The following is a 7,500-nucleotide window of genomic DNA, read 5'->3' on the forward strand; positions in this document are numbered from 1 at the left end:
GGCTCGTACTCATGCGAGCCACCAAATAGTGACTCGCACCCATGTGAGCCACCAAATGGTGACTCGCATAGTTCCGAGCCACCAAATAGTGACCCGCATAGTTCCGAGCCACCAAATGGTGACTCGTACAGTTCCGAGCCACCAGGACTCTTGCTAAACACAAAACCTCCCCAAACACGGATTTCGATGATTTTTAAGGATTCTTTCGTCTCAGAACCTCTCCAACTGTTTTGAGGTTATCCTTAAACACGTTTAGACAGTTATAAACTGCAGAAGACGTTTAAACACAAATTCTTATTCAAAATGACATCTCCAAAAGCCTATAAATAGAAGCCTAGGGTCTTCTTTAAGGAGGATCTGAGATTGAGAAGGCGAGGTGCTGTCAAATTGTCCAGTTAACCACGAATTTCAGAGGAGAATCATCAGAGCTTAGCGAATACTTTCATAAAGAAAGCCCATTCGAAAGGTTTGTGATTCTTTCCCCTTCTTTCCTCCGGATTAAACTTGGTTTTAATCCCGAGAAGAGCCACAATCTCGCTTGGTCGTGATTATCGCTTCCGTAATTATTTCCTTCGTGAAACAAGAGCGTAATCATATTGTTTATCGGGTTGATCTGCGGTGGTCCACGGACTAACGCGTCCCCGGTACAGGCAAAGATCCCACGCAAAGCAGCGGGAGATAAACTACTGCTGTGTTTTGTTTGATAAAGTTATAATCTTTATTTTTCGTTGTAAGAAGATCTTATAAAAAGATCAACTTTCCTTTCAGTTTGAACTTGTAATCGATAAACGGTGTAACAGGTTTTGAAAACAATGGAAAAGGTAATTTTTGACACAAACAAACTGGCGACCACAGTGGGAGCCGACAACTTTTCTGCCGAAGCTGTAGTGTCGCAACCGAAGATCATCATCCCGATCAACGAGGAGGTCGAGTACGAGTTCGACCAAGCAAAATATGAAGAATACCTATCCTCCTCTTCCCGATCATCCTCCCCTCGTAGGAATAGGAGAAACTCCACGAGGAAAAGTCAAGGACACTTGGATTTGAAGGTTCAAAACCAAGAACCTCACCCGCAGCGGCTCAAGGAACACCTTGCAAAGCTGAAGCTGCTACTGAAAATGAGCAGACCTTGTCCAAGAGGGCGCGTCAAAGACGGCGTCAACGCCTTGCACGCCAATTGGCCAAAGCCTCCGAGCAAGTTGACAGAATCCGCTATGAAGCGGATCTGAAGTCTAGAAGGCGCCAACCGCCACGGCATCAAGCTGGCGACTGGTCCAAACCAACAATGAATGAATGGGTCCCCGTTAAGAGGACACGTTCAACTCTTGAAGAACGGATCAAGAAGCGCCACGCTTTACTTGCGCATGCAAGAATTCTGGTGCAAGAGGCCAAGAAACTACAAGCAAATGGTGCAGACGATAAACTGACTAAACCACGTCAAATCTAAAGACCAAAATTCAAGACGAAGCCTGAAAAAAAACAAGTCACTGGCTGCTGGTTCGGCCAGGGCCGAGTCCTCATATGTGATTGGGTCACCTTCGAGTTAACCTAAAAGAGATGTCGATTCGGTGAGTCGGCTAAGTCGGGATTCTTGGTGGTCCTGATCGTCAATTCAATTTAAGTTGTCCGTGTAGGGGACACCTGTCCGTTGCTGACAAAATGTCATACTTTGGCGATTGAAAACACCATAACAGCTGGCTTCTTTCGCTTAGAGTCAGCTTGGGTCGGGTCCGAGTGAAATGAGAGTAGCTCTAGACGGACGTGGGTATGTATTAAATAAGGAAATTAAAAAGTCTTTTTAGATTTCACGTGGCTGACGTCACCACACATTCCTTTTGACTGCCACAACTCTGCCTTTCGTGTTAGATTACAGGTTATTCGAGGTTAGATGCCACTTCGGATTCTGAGAATTAATCTTGGTTGTTGGCCAAAGCCTGATCTGGCCATTCAGATTCCGACAACTGTGGATTCAGCTGCCTATATATAAAGCCATGGCTAGGGAAATGGCGGTTATTGTTCTTTGAAATTCCCTTCTAAGAACTCGAGATTCTTCACATCTATCTTTTTCTATCAACTACTCTCCCTTCTATGATAGCATCAGATCCTGTAGATCGACAAGCTCTTCTGGCGGAGTTCCACTCCAAGGTGACCCAATCACATATGAGGATGCTCCACGAGAGTTTTGATATATTCTGAGAGTATGAGCTGATGACCCCGATGAGGTCTTATGCAGTCTATGACCATGGACCAGATTAGGCACAACTTTACTTGAGGCACTTGGTGTTTGGCATGCGGCTACCCTTGCACCCTTTTCTTCAACAAGTTTTCACTACTCTAGGGGTATCGCTGGCCTAGATGAAGCCGAACGCCATCATGTCCCTGGTGGGATTCATGGTGATCTACCATTGATTGGTAATAAAGCCATCTCTACGGGTCCTAGGTCGTTTGGTGAGTGTTAAAGTAAACCAAACCGAGCCCCATTTCCATTTCTAGATGGTGGGGAAGTACAAGCTCATCACCGGCCTTCCAGATTCGAACAAGAACTGGAAGGAGAAGTTCATATGGGTCATGGGGGGGGTGACTTGGATCTAGACTGTTCGAACTAGCCCGAGACAAGGAAGGAAGCACTAATGGCCGGTGACCTACTTAACGCCGAGAGGGACGTGCTAGATCAAATCAAGGCATATGCTGGCTCTCACCGAGTCGATCACCTGCTTGACAACTCGGTCTTGTGGGTTGCCAATATATCTATCGTGCCTCCCTTCACCAAGGACCAGGAGAGGGCTTCAGCCCTAATCTTAGGAACGGTAGAAATGGTGATGGTGTCGTCTGCTCCTCAAACTAACCCCCAGGAAGGGCCATCAGCAAGGCCTGAAAAGCGTCTTCGCTGTGACTTACCCCCAATAGAGACCGAGATGACCGAGGCAAAGTCTTCTACAACCCTCGTCCATAGGCGAAGGAGGAGCCCGCGGAGGGATGAAGAGAAATTACCTCAGGCGGTAGCCGAGGTGGCCAAGACCAACGTTATCCATGTGGATGAGTCGGCCTCTGAAGAGTAGGCCGAGGCTCCTCGGGAAGACGTTAGAGTCGAGGCAAGAGCCTTCGCTGACAAAGGAAAGTCATCCGTCCACCACAGCAAATCATCCCACAGAGGAAACAGCTTGTTAGGGAGGAAATGGTGCCACCCGTAGGGTTAGGGTATCCTTATTCTCATCATGTTGCTGAGATTAGGGAGGAAGAATGGGATAGGATGAGGCAGTACCTCATCGGGTCTTCAGGAATTGGCCAACAATTTGGACAGGAGCTCGACCCAGAGCATTGTTACCAGCCTACTCACCATCTCGATATCAGGGGGTCGGTCCTTGGTTCTCACCTGACTCAGGCTAGGGCGGTCGAGCAGTTCTAGCTTCCTCGGGATGAGGAGTTCTTGAGGGGGTTTCCCAATGTTGGTCTCCACTAAAGCCTTCGGAGCTACCTGGTTGGAGGGGCGTTGGTGGAGTAAGAGATATTTGGCCGGATGGAGCAGATTCGAACTTTGTATCTTAAGCTCTTAGGGGAGGTAGCTTCCCTGAGGCTGGCAGAGGGGGCGACTCAAAACGGGCTACGGAGCCACCAGCCTCAAGAGCTTCCGAGGTCAACAGGCTCAGGCGAGAGCTTGATGAGAGCAGCAGGAAAACTACAAGACTGGATGAGGCTCTACAAGAGAGGGGTCCTGCTAAGGTGCAAGTCAAGGCCGAGAAGCAAGCACCAGTGCATGTTAAGCGTTAGATGGACGAGAAGCATGCAGTGCTCATCAAACTTCAGGGGGAGGTCGCTCGCTTACAGGAGTCCCTGGCAGTGACCTAGAGCCGCAATGCCTAGCTCGAGTCCGAACCTTATCACGAGGGGATCATAGAGGAGTATTGTCAGGGGCTTACTGGAAAAATAGAGGTGGCGATAACCTACAAGGCAGGGTATGACTACCTCGCGGCGTAGCTTCCAGCCGAGATGAGGAACTCACCTGATTGCTTCCACTACCCTCCCATTGTAGCCAAGTGTTTGAATGAGTTAGTGGAGGTGGAAGAGCTTGGGGGGGGACTCAATCTCAATGAGGAAGAGGGAGAGTCGGACGATGATGCTCCTAGGGCCATAGGTGGGAAGATCGATGAAGGAGGTGACTGCTCGACTCTCCCGCTGACTGCTACCAGAGACTCCTTGCCTTTGACCCCGGGAGCGGTAATGGACCTCTCTTAGTCTCATAGCAATTTCATATCTCTCGCTTTTGCATTGTATATGTACATATGCACTTTGTAGGTACTCCTCACAAATGAATAAAGAGAGATATTTAAGTCTGAATTACTTTTCTCTTGTGCTATACAGTCTTATTTTGGATCTCTTGGGTGAATTAGCTCCACCATGGGCTTATGAATTTGACTGCCGACTCGAGGGGGCTAGTTCTTCGTTGAGAATATATGTCTCGAACTTGGGCTTCTGGACGTTCTCCTCTTCTTAGACAAGGACGGAGCTGACGGCTTTGAGGAAGACGACTATATATAGGTATAAAGTTTCCCCCCTATGGGCTGGCTCAACAGTGGTTTGGTACTCAAGTAGATCTTGAGATCCTAAAAAGCTGCACTGCATTCAGCCATCCAAATTATGCTTTCCTTCAGGTTTTTGCTTCCCCTCAAGGTTTTGAAGAATGGGAGGCTCCTCTCAGCAGATTTGGAGAGGAATTGACCCAGCGCCGCTATCTTCCCATTTAGCTTCTGGACATCCTTCAAGGTGCGCGATTCGGGTAGTTGTTCTATGACAGCTATCTTTTAGGGGTTGATCTCTATACCTCTCAGTGTAATCATGAACCTCGGAAAATTCCCCGATTACACCCAAAAGGCACACTTAGTGGGATTGAGCTTCATGCGGTAGCGTCAAAGGGTGGAGAAGGTCTCGTCCATGTCTAATATATAGGTTGGCGCTTGTTTCGACTTCACTACAGTTCATCCATATAAGCTTCTAAATTGCATCCAATTAGGTGCTTGGAGACCTTGTTAAAAAGCCTCTGGTATGTGGCCCCAGTGTTCTTCAGTCCAAACGGCTCATCTTGTAGCAATAGGTCCCATCGTTGGTGATAAAGGAGGTCTTCTCCTGGTCATGTTTGTTTGTTATTAAAGAAGAAGAAGAAGCATTCCTCGAATAAAATTTTAAAAGTGCTAATAAAATGTCGGCAGACCACACAATTCTTACTTCATTTTAGAATATGTTAGACGATTTAGTTTGAAAAAAAATCAAGCCAAACCAACCTCTTAGTTTTCTAAAATCGCATTTTCTTTCCTTTAGTTGGTCCGCAAATTTCTATAATCGATAACCCATATAGTTCTAACTTCATTTTAGAATATGGCAGCTGGTTTAGTTTGGGATAAAAAAGTCAACCCAAGCTAGCATTTTAGGTCTCTAAAATTACTTTATCTTTTCTTTTCTTTTCTTTTTTGTAAAACCCCGTAAATTTTGAAAATATTATAAAAAATAATATTAAATGATTTTTATTATGGATGATACTATTCTGGGATGAATGAGTATGTTTAAAATCGATTTGAGATCGTGTACGTACATGTAAGTGTAAATATACAAGCGTAAACATACATATATAATGGATCAGTTGGCTGAAAATTAGCCACTGGTCGATCGACTGATAGCAAGTATCAGTCAACTGATGGGAGCTTACCAGTCGACTGATGTCAAGCGTCAGTCGACCGGTGGGTGCACAGAACCCAGGTTTCTGTTTCGAGTCAGCTGATTTTTGGTTCGGGTTTGTTTGTGTGTGTGTATACACACACACACACACACACAGGCTAAATACCCATATTGGTATTTTAATTCCACCCCATTTACCAAGAAGGTATTTTAATTAGGCAAATCTGCTTTAAGACATTATAATTGATTCAACTTACCAACAAGGCCATTTTTCTCGTCGGCGACCAGTTTTCCGGTGAGAGCTCGTCACGTGCGTGGCACGTGATGACTTAAACTGTTATTTAGCTACTGATGTGGCACGGATCTGTCCTATTTTGGATGAATTGGGATTTTTAGAGGGTTAATTCCTCCTTTAAACACTGCAACGTTAAAAAATCCGTGCTACATCAGCAGCTAAAAAACAGCTTAAGTCATCACGTGCCACGCACGTGATGATCTCTCGCCGGAAAACTGGTCTCCGACAAAAAATAACCTTGTTGGTAAGTTGAATCAATTAAAATGCCTTAAAGCATGCTTGCCTAATTAAAATACCTTCTTGGTAAATAGGGTGGAATTAAAATACCAATATAGGTATTTAGCCTATATATATGTATGTATATATGTGTGTGTGTGTGTGATATCCGAGTTCTTTCTCTTCTTTATCACCATCCCAGAATCTTAGCAGCAGTCACCCTCTTCCCTCAGAACCCTAGAACTTATTTTGGTGAATTTTGAGAGCTTTGAGAAGCAAAATCAAGAGGAGGGCGAGATCGTGGGCGTTTTAACGAAGGAGGATCATGTTTCTTTCATATTTGGGGAGTTCAACACGTTTGAGGCGAGTTTCATCTCCTCCAAACCCATCCCTATTTTTAATAGATTTTATTTGGTTTTATTTGGTTTTATCGAATCTTCAAAACCTAGTTTATGTATAAAAATCACTCTTTTAAACTACATGATATAAAGATTTGATCTTTTTTTTTAGAAATGCATGAAACAGTTTCTCAGATTTGGGTTTAAGTTTTAATCTTGATCTAACATGAGTTTTGTTAAATTTAATTAATTTTAATCTACATATGTAATCATGTTAAAGTTTTTATTTTACCTTAGAATTTGATATTTATATTTCCATGTAGCAAAGTGAACCCTAATCACATTAAATAAGTTTTCATACATGTGTTATTCTGGGAAAATTTTGTTTTCGATGCTTGTAAACAAAACCCGTAACCTGAACCTGAACCTATCATCAGCGTCGGTCGACCGATTGACAAGATCAGTCAACCGAAACTGTCTCTTTGCCCTTCAGTTTGGATCTGGCCAGTCGATCGACGAGGTGCATTAGTCGACCGGTCAATGCTTGTTTGCGTGCACGGTTTGTGCACGTTGGTGCTAATCGACCGATGTAGGTATTGGTCGACTGATCAGTATTATTTTTCGTGAATTTGTTTCTTTCTCATGAGTGTTTGATTGAGAACGCGAAATATGAGTCGCACGTCAATTCACGTGCATAATTTATGAGAGTACACTCACTGGATTTGAGCACGCACGAGCGTTAGGAGGTGCATAATCTATATTTTGAGTTTATCATGGTAGAAAGTGATGTAGATTGCATTTCATGATAGTTTGGATGCTTGACTGAGTTAGTTGGTATACAACAATGAGACTGCGGAAGACTACACTCAGGATAGCTAGTTGGTATATTGTAATGAGATCGCAGTAGACTACACTCCATTGTGCATCATTGTTTTTCGAAATAGGGTGATATGCCTATTTTCGCAGGGCGATTGAGTAAGGTAG

This window comes from Asparagus officinalis, chromosome 8 (assembly GCF_001876935.1).
Source record: "Asparagus officinalis chromosome 8, Aspof.V1, whole genome shotgun sequence".
In the NCBI taxonomy this organism is placed as follows: domain Eukaryota; kingdom Viridiplantae; phylum Streptophyta; class Magnoliopsida; order Asparagales; family Asparagaceae; genus Asparagus; species Asparagus officinalis.